At 48.1% G+C, this 12,047-nt stretch overlaps 1 long non-coding RNA gene across 1 annotated transcript; it reads left to right on the top strand.

The window, feature by feature from the left end:
* The first annotated feature begins 1,608 nt into the window (after positions 1-1,608).
* LOC112270986 lies at positions 1,609-2,924 on the top strand. The gene is made up of 2 exons (XR_002963736.1): positions 1,609-2,639; positions 2,802-2,924. It is a non-coding gene; the product is annotated as an uncharacterized LOC112270986 (long non-coding RNA).
* The last annotated feature ends 9,123 nt before the right edge of the window (positions 2,925-12,047 follow it).

The raw sequence follows: 12,047 nt of genomic DNA, 5'->3' as shown, positions 1-12,047 counted from the left end.
ATTAAGTACTGTAGCCCGAGAAAAGATTAATCGTAAGATAAGATGGGGACGGCTGGAGACGAAGAAGAAGCGTTTCCTCTTCTCCTTCCTCTGTTACGTGATTTTCTTAAGTCCAGAGGCGTCAGGCGATGGAGCGTGCGTGAGAGGAGCGTGACGAGGCTGTCTTCGTGCGCTGCCGCGGCAGCGCCAACTCACGGGCGTCTCGGTGCTGCTTGTATGGGCGCGCCCCCGTAACATGGATGGATGGATGGATGGATGTGTCACCAGATTGTTTGGCGTGAGCTATTTCCCCCCGTGTTGTGATTTTATAAACTGGGAGTGGTGAGTAGCATCGTTGCTTCCTCGTCCCCGACGACGTCACCCAGGAGGAGCCTCTGATTTGAAACTTAACCTCTTTACCAAGTCGATTGATCTAAACGGTTGGACTGAAAATGCTAGTGCTACATAAATACACGTCACTTATTTTGGATCGGAAGGATTACTGTATTCGATCTCCGGCCGAGCGCCACGACACCGCTAGTAGCAGCTCTTTTTCGGTGGCCAGCACGCATTCATTGGGTGCTCGAGCACGTCCGGTTACTCTCGCCTCGTCTGGTCTCTCTCGTAGTCATCCCGCCCGCAATTCCGTCTCAAAAATTCGCCGTGAGAATAGATACGGGGATTATGGATGATGATGGGATGGAAGTGGAAGGTGGCTTGTGCCATTCGCGCCATGAATGGCTGCAATAACGCCGCTCGAACCGACGTCTATTCCGGCTTCATGCTCTCTGATGGCGACGTGAGGAGGGCCAGCTCTTCCCGTTATAAGCTCGTGTTTTGTTCCCCTGTAAACAGTAGTGGGTTAAAAAAACTTTGCAAAATGAAACTCTCGAGATTTTCGTCAAGTAAAACCGTGCTGCTACAGTTTTTGTTTGGATCCAGCTGCTAAAGGCGAAACAGAAAGATGAAAGAAAAGAAAGAAGCAAATGATTCTGTGAACATCTATCTACCTTGCCTTTATCGCACCGACTATCTTGATCTGACCTTTTCCCCCCTCGCTTCCCTCCTTTTGCTTTTCTTTCATCAGTAACTGAGGCCGCTTCTGATCGCTCAACAACAAAAGGAAAAGGAGCATCAGGTCACTTCCTAGTTCCTATATCTATGCAAAACATTACCGTTGCTCCCCACTTTGCCCCGGGTTTCCAGAACGCGCAAGCGTACGTGACACCTGCTCAGTTCAGATGATCAGCATTGCACACGACACAAGTAGCCGGACCACGCACCATTGCAGCAAAAATATGAGTAAAAATGCACAGGAAGCCTAACTACGGAACGGAATTGGCGCTTAACCAAAAGGGAAGCATGTATCCTCATTATGGTGCGCCATATTGCAGGCAGGTGGCGGTTGGGCGCGTGCAGCAGCGCATTTCCTAAATCTTAACTCCCCGAAAATGACAGAGTTCGACGAGGGGAAAGCGACCGGGCGGAGCAAGCAGAGCCATGGCAAATGTGATGGATCATGTGGAACCGGCGACACGAATAAATCATGGCCTCTCTTTACCGTCGGCGACTTTAAAAGGCCGACCGATCGCGCCACGTACCACGGTTCCGACGGATGAAACGTGGCAAAGTTAGCTCGGCTTTCGGTTAAGACCATGTACGGACAATCGCTCACGGCCGCAGCAAATTAAGTTCTTTTATTGTAGCGCCAGTGCTCCATCGGAGACCAGCATTCTTCATTCGATTCGAGCATATATATATATGAACGCCAGATACGTACGTACGCACAGTACTGATGCGTCTCAAGATCTCTACACGGCGGCTAGCGGTTGTTTAGTTTCGCGGCCGGGATCACATTCTGCTGGATCTAGTGCTCTACCGCCCGCGCGTAAACCAACTGTGTGTACGTCCTGTCCTCGGGCTGCCACCACAAGAAACAAAGATGCTGATGCTTCAAACTTGTCATCCCTCCACTCGTTGGAAATGCCTGAGGAGGATCGACGATGGATTCGTTGTTGGCCCCAGTCGTTGTTTGCGAGACGAGATCGGGCAGTGAAGCGCGACGCAAGTCGGCCACACATTTACGCCGGTGCCGCGCGGGGGTGGTTGCCTGTCGGGCCGCTGCCGGTGCGCGCCGCGCCGGCCTCGCCTCTCGATCTCACACGCTCGGTTTTAAATGTGCTTCGCGAGCGAGTTCAGCTGGATCAAACGCTCAGGGCGTCTCCTGCGTGTATTTCAAATGCAAGAGAGAGCATAAAAAAGCGCGTGACGGCGACCCGGCGCGTGAGCCAGGCCGTGGCCGGCGAAGCGGACGGGAAGGCGCGGACCGGATGCGGTCGGAGCCTCGGGGAAGGGGACCATGCATGCACACCTGGCCAGGCTCACGAGACAAGTCTCTTTTGGGGTTCCGGTAGAAAAAAGAAGCAGGGGAAAACCGGAAAAGGCCTTGCGGATTCAGCGACACGGTACGCGGAGCTGGAGGAACCAGAGAGACACATGGGAGCATGGAGCCACCCCGGCCTGGGCCCTGGGGGTAAAAGAAAAAAGGAAGGGAAATTTTGATCTCGTGAAAGCGAAGTGGTCGCGGCGCTGTCTTTGTCCAGCCTTTTGGACGCACTGAGATTATTTATGGGCGTATGTTATTGATCGAAGAAGGGGATGTAAGCAATTCTTATCCTTACCCGTGGTGCAGAGATGTCCTTTGTTTTCTTTCTTTATCTCTCTCTCTCTGCAGGTTTCGTTCTGTATCTTTCCTTCCGAGATGTAGTCCCCCAAGAATTGTACATGTCGTATATATCATATCATTTGCTGCTTCTTTTCAGTTTAATAAAATGGATGGCTCTTCTCCGTGGTTTACAAGCCTACAGGAATGCTCTGGAAGTCTAGGAACATCTTATCGAGACATTCATGACCTGAAGACCACGGGCCAACCGGGGTTTTGATTACGGCTTACATCTTGTCTAGGAATTCATGTATTCTTCGCGCAACCATAATTTTAGTGTCTCATTTTATATTTCGCACCGGGCCTTGAATTCCTAGACACGACCCTGCCGTTGCTCGAACATATCTCTTGCGGTCTCTATTCCAGATTGCGAAAAGACGCCACTGGTATATAAAAATGATGCATTTTCACTGTCGCCGGGTGTGCCAAAGGAGTAGGGGCCTTGAATGCATTACGTGAAGTAGGGGCCGGTCACCAAACAGGAGTACCATGTATCTACATGTCTACTGTTCGGACAAATTTTTCGCGGTCTACACTTCGGGCAGAGAGATATCACCACCAGTGTAGCATAGGCTCCATATCTACGGGACGTGACAAGCGGGCCATGCACATGCAAGGCCGGGCAGCAGCATATCTGCACGGAAAGCAAAGTCGCAACCACTAATTAATCCTCGCATGCAAATGCATTGATCGATCGATATCCGATCACCTTCTAGCTATGGCAAACCGTAGCCAATTGCCCCTAAGACGCTGACAATAGGGTCCTCACGCGATTTGAATCGATGCAGATGTAGTACTGTACCAGTATTTCACAGCTGAACATTGCAATGCTAGTATTCAGTTCAAACTAGTACGGAGTAGTATTTTACCGGCTCTAGCTAGCTAATTTGTTCCATAGAGATGATTTTTACTTGAAGCAACTATATATATATATGCCTAGCTTGCACGTTGTTTCACCTCACTGCTACAAAACGGTCTATATGCAACGCCACATCAGTAACGGGTCCGGCGCGACTGTTACTGATGAACAGAGCGGGCTCTGCCCGTCCCCGCCCAGCCATACATCAGTGGCGGTCGCCTCGCGCGACCGCCTCTGATGAACAATCATAACTCGCGAGTTATATCAGTGGCGGTCGGTTAAGAAGCCCAGCCATACATCAGTGGCGGTCGCATTTCCAGATTTCGGGGCAGAGCCAGAAAACCATTAAATCATTCATTAACACTGACTGGAAAGTGACGACCAAGGGAAAACTAGCTGGTAAAGGCTATAAAGACAAGCCTCACCACAACCACAGGTTCCCTTGCCAGCAACAGGCGCCCCGCAGTGTGTTCTGTGGCTACTACTGCTGTCACATCCTTATGGAGAATGCCAGCATGTTCAAGGCTGAGTGGAAGGGATCAGTCGCGGCGATGGAAGAGTACTGGCGGCCCTGAATGACAATGGGATACCGACCTAAACGGGTCGTCTATAACATTCAAAGGGAGTTCGCCCATCTCATAAACAATGAGGTCATCAAGCCTAGTGGGGACTTCTTCGAACGCGTGGAGCAAGTCGTGTTTAGGGTTCACCCACGACAATAGATTCAAGCTTGAAACGAAATACATTTGTATTCTTTATATGCTTTTATGAAATTTTGACACTTTGGAATTATGCTTCTATGGAATTTTGACACTTTGTAATCAATGTCGTGAAGTGAGATACATTTGTATTCTTTATATGCTTTAAATTATGCGGCTTATATACATTTGTATGCTTTAAATGATGTGATGTGCTGTGATGTGATACAGCTTTATATGTATTTTTCTATGATGAGATACATTTTTCTGTGCTTTATATATTATTCTATGTATTTCCTGTGTATTTTTTGTGGTTTTAATTATTATTTTTAAATACCAAAAATGTATCAGTGTCGGTCGCTCGACACTGTTGTGGAAAAGCGACCGTTACTGATGATATATACATCAGTAACGGTAGGTCGGATAGGAGCGACCGCCACTGATGTATATATACAGACCGTTACTGATGATGGGTATCATCAGTAACACGAAGTTAGTAACGGCGGCCCTAACCGTTACTGATGCTGTTTTTCGACCGTTACTGATAAACCTTTCCGTAGTAGTGCCTTGACAAGTTACCTGAATATTTTTCACGTTGATCGACTCGTTGCTTTGGGCTGCTTATCTTGTACTCCCTTCAATGCATATTAATTGTCGAAATATTACATGTATCTAGACAATTTTTAGGTATAAATATATTCATATTTAGACAAATTTGTGACAATTAATATGGATGAAGGGAGTATCTTGTTCTGACAATTAATATGGATCGGATGGAGTAGCTTGTACCTGCATAGGGCCTGGCCGTCAGGTTTGTGATTCCTAGAAGTAACAAAGTCGATGGATCAAAGTAAGCTGGAATCGAAAGACACTGCTGACTTGATTTAGGATTCACTCGTACATGCGTAGCAAATAAAAATAAAAAAGAATTTTGGTGAATGTTCACACGGCGGAAGCTTCTGTTGCGCTGAATCGGTTTCGGCACGAAGCAATCAAGCAAAACCGTGTGCGCGCCGATCGGCGACGGCGACGGCTGCGAGACCGAGAGAAGAGATTTTCCCAGCCAACACGTCAGCATTCTTAGGCGGCAACGTTGTCGACTCGCCGTCGCTCACCAAACATATCGTTTCAAAGCATGCATTTTTTTTCCCGTTGAGAAAAATACTCCCTACTTATGTGCTTTATGTCGCTCAAAAGTCAGATAGGAAATCAAATAATAGCACTACTAATAGTAGATGGGTCACATCGCGCGCCATTGGCACTTTTGGCAGTTCTAATCGCAAGGAATCAGCTAGCTAGCAGCCTAGCATCACATTATGGCTGACGATTGGGCACCCGTGAAGGTGCCACACCGTAACAGACCAGACGAACTAACTGGACTTAATTTGTTTAGGAATTTGGAGCTATACGTACGTAGTACTACGAGTTTAGCTCGTCCTGTCCGAGAGGATCGATGCATCCTTAGTTAGTTTATGTGATCAGTTGCATGCTGCGAACGTACGTACGCCACCGCTGAGAAGAGACGAAATGTTTGGCGGCCACATGTAGTAGAAGCAGCTAGTGTGCATAAAGAATCGGGTTTAGGTATTTGCACATGTCCGCTAGCTCGCTACGGAGACGATACATATATGGACCACGGATCCTTAAGCCCGTTTTGTAATGTGCTACTTGTGTAAACGAAACAAAGGTCAAGTAGCACACCAAACAAATCTTACTCTAAGATGAGCATAAGTGCATAACAGAAGGACCAGTCAACTCATTCGAGTCGATTACGCAGAAAATGACTAAGAAAAAATGATTGTCGTAATCGAATGGTTTGGCTTTGCATATACGCCAGGCTAGGACAATTTAATTTGTCGTGGAATTTTGACTACTTGCTGGGATGCATGCAGCGCATGGATTCTTTTTCCGAGCGCAACACGCGGAAGGATGGAACAAACGTTAGGCGCGTATTTTTCAAGAAGTACGTGCAGATCAGCTAGCTCTGACTTGAGTCGTCATGTTTTAGTTAGGTCGAAGGCAAACAACGCAGGGCTCGATCGGAGTTGACCAACCACGCGGGGCATGCACAAGCAAAGCAGTGATAAACGTACGTGACCGGTCGGAGATTGGCTGGCGGTGGCAAAAAAATACCAGCCGCTTGCTTGCTTCGCCGGCACACATAGCGTCTATGTTTACCGAACAAATGGGGAAGATGATCACGTGCAGAAGTCTTGGTCTGTGAAACTGACGTAACATGAAACGGCATTAGTGATAAAATCATATGCCTAACGGCCGCGCTAATCATGGCGGCAGCCTTCGAAACCAGCGACCCGGTTGCGTTTGACAGGCTCTTTTTTTTATATGTTGCGAATGGTCTTCAGGATCAGTTCGGTGGATGCTCGTTTTTCAGGCGAAACGTGCTTTTCCAGGTAGACAAACTTGGTACTGCTGCTCAGTTGGATGGATGGACACGTGCGTGGCAGCAACGCACAGGACATTGGCCCGTCTCGGATGCACCTGAAGTCGAAATCAACGGCTCCAGTGCCAACCCGCAGGGGACAACCGACGCCACCACGCAGGTCGATCTCACCGGCGTCCCCGCATCATATCGGAGTCGGAGGTACCCCAGGCAAAGTGCCAGACTGCCAGTACGGAAGACTGGAGGAGACGGCAACGCGGCACCAAACGCGGCTCGTCATATATTCTCCTGCTCCGATCGATATGTCCCGGCTGGCACCTGGCGCGAAGATCTCATGAAGTCATGATCGTTCATCATCCCGTACGTGCCCGTCCGTCGGTGCGAGATGGCGATCGGACCCACACGCGACGACACGGCGAGGACGCATGGAAATCGATCAAAATAGCGACACTAAACGCGCCCGATTCACGTTGACCACCGGACGTACATGACGTGCCGCGTGAGCGAGTCTCGCTGCCGCCTAGCTTGCCGCTCCTGTTCTTCGGCTAGTAAAGTCTGACGACGATCCGCGTCAGTCTTTGGGTGTCATCCCGAGCCCCGGGCAAGTTAACGTCACCATTGCTTCAGAAGGAAGAAAAGGACTTACTGTACATTACACCTACTGTATAGTACGGGAGAAGGGGGTTAGTACTAGTACAGTCTAGAATTCGGCCTGGAAAAGGCACAAGTCAGCAATTTGGAAACTGGTTTTAGGTAAGCTGGTGGAGATGGTCTCATGAAAATAACACAGTGCTTCCCCAAGACGAAGAAGTTCTCACCCAGATAAAACTGCATGCTCGAATAACTTTCCTGATTTCGTGCCGTCCCTATTATTGGCACCAGTTTTGTTTTGCTACGGAGGCTCGGCCAAGCCACACGGCACTCGTACACTCTACTCCCATGCCCAAATCGACGGCCGGGACGCTGAAAATAAGTTAGTTCCCTTGGGTCGCCGATCGAATGAATACGACTAGGATGTTTATTTAATGCGGCACATCTAGTAGTTTGCCGCGACAAGCACGATTAAATCAGTACTAGTACTCCTGCTTACTAATTTGGTGCCGCATATCGCACTTAATTATATATAGTTTTGAATGCTGCTAGACAGGGTGGTGGCAAATCACTTTCCGATCGAGCTCCCCATGAGCGATCATCATCAGATCGTCCGCGTTGTTCCATGCATGGACATCATCACAAGGAATGATGCGATTTCGCCACCGAGACGTTGCGATGCGGCGGTGGCGGCACACGATCCGCCACGTTAATTAATTTGCTGTCACATGCATGCACACGGCGGGAATATAAAACTCGGACTCCATGTTTTTTTTTTCCAGGGGAACTTGCAGTCCCTTTTATTTCTCTGTCGCGGATAATTAATCGCTTGCCAGAGGTAGCTAGCGACGTCCTACGTGCCAATCTGTATGTGAATTGTTGTGCACCACAAGTATTTCATAGGCGTCTTTATCGTGCCATTATGATTGATTTGTTTTGTTCGATCGCTTTTATCATTTTGCATGCATGCTCGGTTGGATGTACGACCGTCCGTCCGTAGAACAACTTGCAGGAATATGTGTCGCGGAGGTCGACTAAGGATCACATTACGTGATCATCCATTTCGAAACCCAATTTAAGGCAGGCGGCCACAGTGGTCTATTTCTCACAGTTGTCCAAAAATAAATCCTGAAAGGTTCTGTCCGCCGGTGGTAGGAATCGACCGACCGATCTGCCGCCGTCTTCAACCCAGATCGACCAAATCGACGCACACAGACGATCGACCGCCTGGACACGATCAAGTGATAGCTCACTCTGCCGATCGAAACGTATCTCTCGATCAGCTGCCGCGCCGAATTAGAAATCTAATCAGGACTAACCAAAGAGCCGTGGAGAACCGGAAGTAACCAACAAATGTAAACAAACAAGGGAGGGCGCGCAGAGACAAAGCATCCCGATGGATGGGCCGATCCGGTGGCTCCCCATCCAGATTCCTCCTGTTGCGCAGGGATAAGCTGGAGAGGCCACCCCCACGCGATGCCAACCTGTGATTTGCTAATCAGTACGACCGACATGTAGTACTCTCACTCTCTCCAGATGCTTTCGAGAGCCTAGCTATGTCTAGTAGATAGCTGGCACATGCACGTCGTCCTCTGGGTTTTTTGACGCGTGATCTGATTGATCTTTGGTCGCGTGCTTGCACGAGAGCTCTTCTTCTGCTCGGCCCGCCCGCCCGTACGTACGTCCATGTGCGGAAGAACGACGCCGCCGCGCTAGTTCTTCGGGCATGAATTGAAGCGCGTGACCCCCCGGTTCACTTCACTGTATGTTGGAACCATGGTCACACCTCCGTTACTGTACCTACCAACTTGTATTATGTTTACTGTCTGGGAATCAATGATAGACAGGTTGCAATGCTCCTTCATCTAAAACAAATGAAAGACAGGTTGCAATGCTCCTTCATCTAAAACAAATGAAAGACAGGTTTCGGTTAAGGCTAATGTATAGGGCGAAGTATTTTGCATCGTTAAAAGCTACTTCCTCTTGACTCAATTTGCTCATTTTTAAAATGTCTTAGGATCGGAAGCAGCAGTAGCTAGCTAGTTAACTTTTCGGTTATACTAGTAGCACAGAATATACTACTACCGGTGAAAAGGCAAGGAGCTACGAATACTAATCAAATAGTAAGATTCGTCTGCTGCATCTACAGTTGATGCGACTGTTTTAGTGCCGTCTGGAAGCAAATAGTCACACAAATGACAAAATGATGATTTCTGATATCCTCCGCCTCGACGCCTTAGGGAACGTGAATTAATGTCGTCAAATTCAACCGGTCTGCCTTTGATTCAGTCATGCTCTGTTCCATTTCTTGATTTCACGGGGAAGACCGGCCAAACTTTTGACCGTCGCCACAAGTTACGGACAAAGTGGTAGACTACTCAAAGTCAAACGACAATTTGGTGGCGATTGCTTGTGCTCTGGGCAATAGGATACCTTAGCGCTATTTCCTCGTGCACATTTCAGGAAGGGCCTAACCTGCATGCAGCTTGCAGCAACTAATCCAGCAAGCTAATTAAGCATTAAGGATTTGATTAATCTGATCGATGCACCGTGACAAAGTTAGATAGTTTTAGGTACTAGTGACATCCACGAGACCTAACTGATCATCAACGGAAGAGCAACACAACCACTCGTTGGAACTTCGAACTCTTGCGGATTGGATTCATCGGCGCATATTCGTCCGAGTCTAAAAGAAACATTAACTTAAGACGTCAAGGCGGATGCAGCCACACGCGCGGTGCTTTAAACTAGTTCTATCCGTTCTTCACCTGAAAGTTCTTATTGGACAATGATTAACGAACAACCGGAGAAGAGAACCCCCATTTGATCAATCTAATCTGCAATGTCATGCCAAACCTTTCGGCTCACGAAGAGCCCCACGCCGGCACTTTTTATCTCGATATTCTTATACGTGCCTACACGTATGCGCAGCATCTACGATAGGCTTTCCGGTGAGCTAATCTGCTGTTGGTTCAAAAGTATTCAGCCGTTCAGGTGATCACAGGGCAAGTTGATAAATCCAAAATTTCTTTGTGAAACCTGGACCACACTGTGGTTTCGCACATGGTGTACACGAAATACACACTGTACTAGCTAGCTGTAGCTCTATTCGGGGGGAAAGAGAGGCTGTAGCTCCTTCTCTGCATCCGTAGGTTGATTAAACGTGCTTCGAGTGTTAACAGTACAGACCGACCCGATACGTGTAACTGTGTAAGTACGTAGGGCCGTCCGTCGTAGACTGGGCCGAACGGGACGCGTGTTTCTCCATTTCTGCTATTCGATCTGGGTCCATCAGTTTGTAGGTCAGAGTAAATATCAAATGCTGGGGAGCCCCCTGTTCGTCCTGTCTTACGTGCTCGATCGTCATTTTTATAAATTTATAATAAAATCACGACAAATATCTATGGAGGGGTAAATGTTAGAGAACTGCAGTAGCTAGGCCCGTTAAATTCCTACGGCATCCACCGCACTCATGGCACCGTCAACTTTGGACACTAGGTCTCGTTCAGCAGATGAATTCGCCGAACCAGCGTGCTCCAGGCCTCAGAACCGAGCGTGTTTTGTTTCTTCAACGATTCGTACCGATGCGGATCACATCCCACTTTGGGACGGGTTAGTGGAGGACGCCCGCAGCAGACTTTGTGGGTGAAACCGCGTGTGCATGTACGTGAAACCGAGAATGGTCTCGGCGTGCATCGCGTGCCCAGTTTTTTTTTTTTTTTTTTAAGGCAGAGAGGTTCGACCCATATCTGACATGACTTTCAGCGGTGGTAGCGGAAGCGGTAACAGATCTGGGCCGAAATATGTCCATTCGTGGCGTGGGCTGTGCGGGCAATATGGCCCGATAATAAATGTACTGAGCTGAGCGGTGAGACTGCAGACAGCTCGTGACCCTGTGTGTCAGCGTCTCAGTGATGGGAACAGCTGGGTTGAACTGGCATCCGGAAGCCCCCGTCTGAAGATGCTCACCGTGTTGCAACGCTCTGGCAGCAAGTACTCTCAGGGGCCTACAATGAAAGGTTTGCAGAGTCTACTAGTCGATGGAGTTTTTTTTTTCTTGAACAAAACTAGTCGATGGAGCTTAATTAAAGTTAGCACGCAGCAAATGATTTGACATGTTTGGCAGCCCGGCCATACAACAGCGTCAGAATGGAAAACGCATAGAATGTGACAGCCATACAATAAAGATAGAGATGTCTATGAAAATTAAATTTGATTTCCATTTGCTGGTACCGTGGATAGAGTTGATGTGTGAAACTCTATGCACGAAATTGCTAATTCCAGTACTGATTTGTTCTCGAAAAAAAAAATCCAGTACCGAACTGTCAAACATATGCGTGGGGCACGTAACTAAGAATTTTGCGGATTAGTTCTTGGCCTCCGTTAGTTATGCAACTGTATTAGCAGATAACGTTACTCTAGGACTAGGAGTCTGATCTCTGCAATGAGCATGCCTCTGTAGTCGATACAAAATGCCGACAAGTTCTTTTTAGGGGTACAAAATGCCGAGAAATGAAAAGGCTTGCAGAGACAATTTGATCCATCCGCTGGCCCATTGCCTACTTTCTTTAGCAAAGGCTTGCTTGGCCCATTACTGAAGCTCGACTCTCGGCCCTCGTCCGGACAGAATAAAGATGCCTGGAAACAATCCTGCTCGGATCCGATTGTAATTAATCTGGGCTGACTGAAATAACACACTCACCAGGCTGAACTTCATATTGGCCTGAAAAACAAAACCAGGCCGAATTTCATGGCAGGGTGGGCACGTGGTTGACTGCACAAAAAAAATTCGCTCAA

The sequence above is a fragment of the Brachypodium distachyon genome, chromosome 2 (genome assembly GCF_000005505.3).
Source record: "Brachypodium distachyon strain Bd21 chromosome 2, Brachypodium_distachyon_v3.0, whole genome shotgun sequence".
Taxonomy (NCBI): Eukaryota; Viridiplantae; Streptophyta; class Magnoliopsida; order Poales; family Poaceae; genus Brachypodium; species Brachypodium distachyon.
This window is presented reverse-complemented; position numbering and strand designations above follow the sequence as displayed.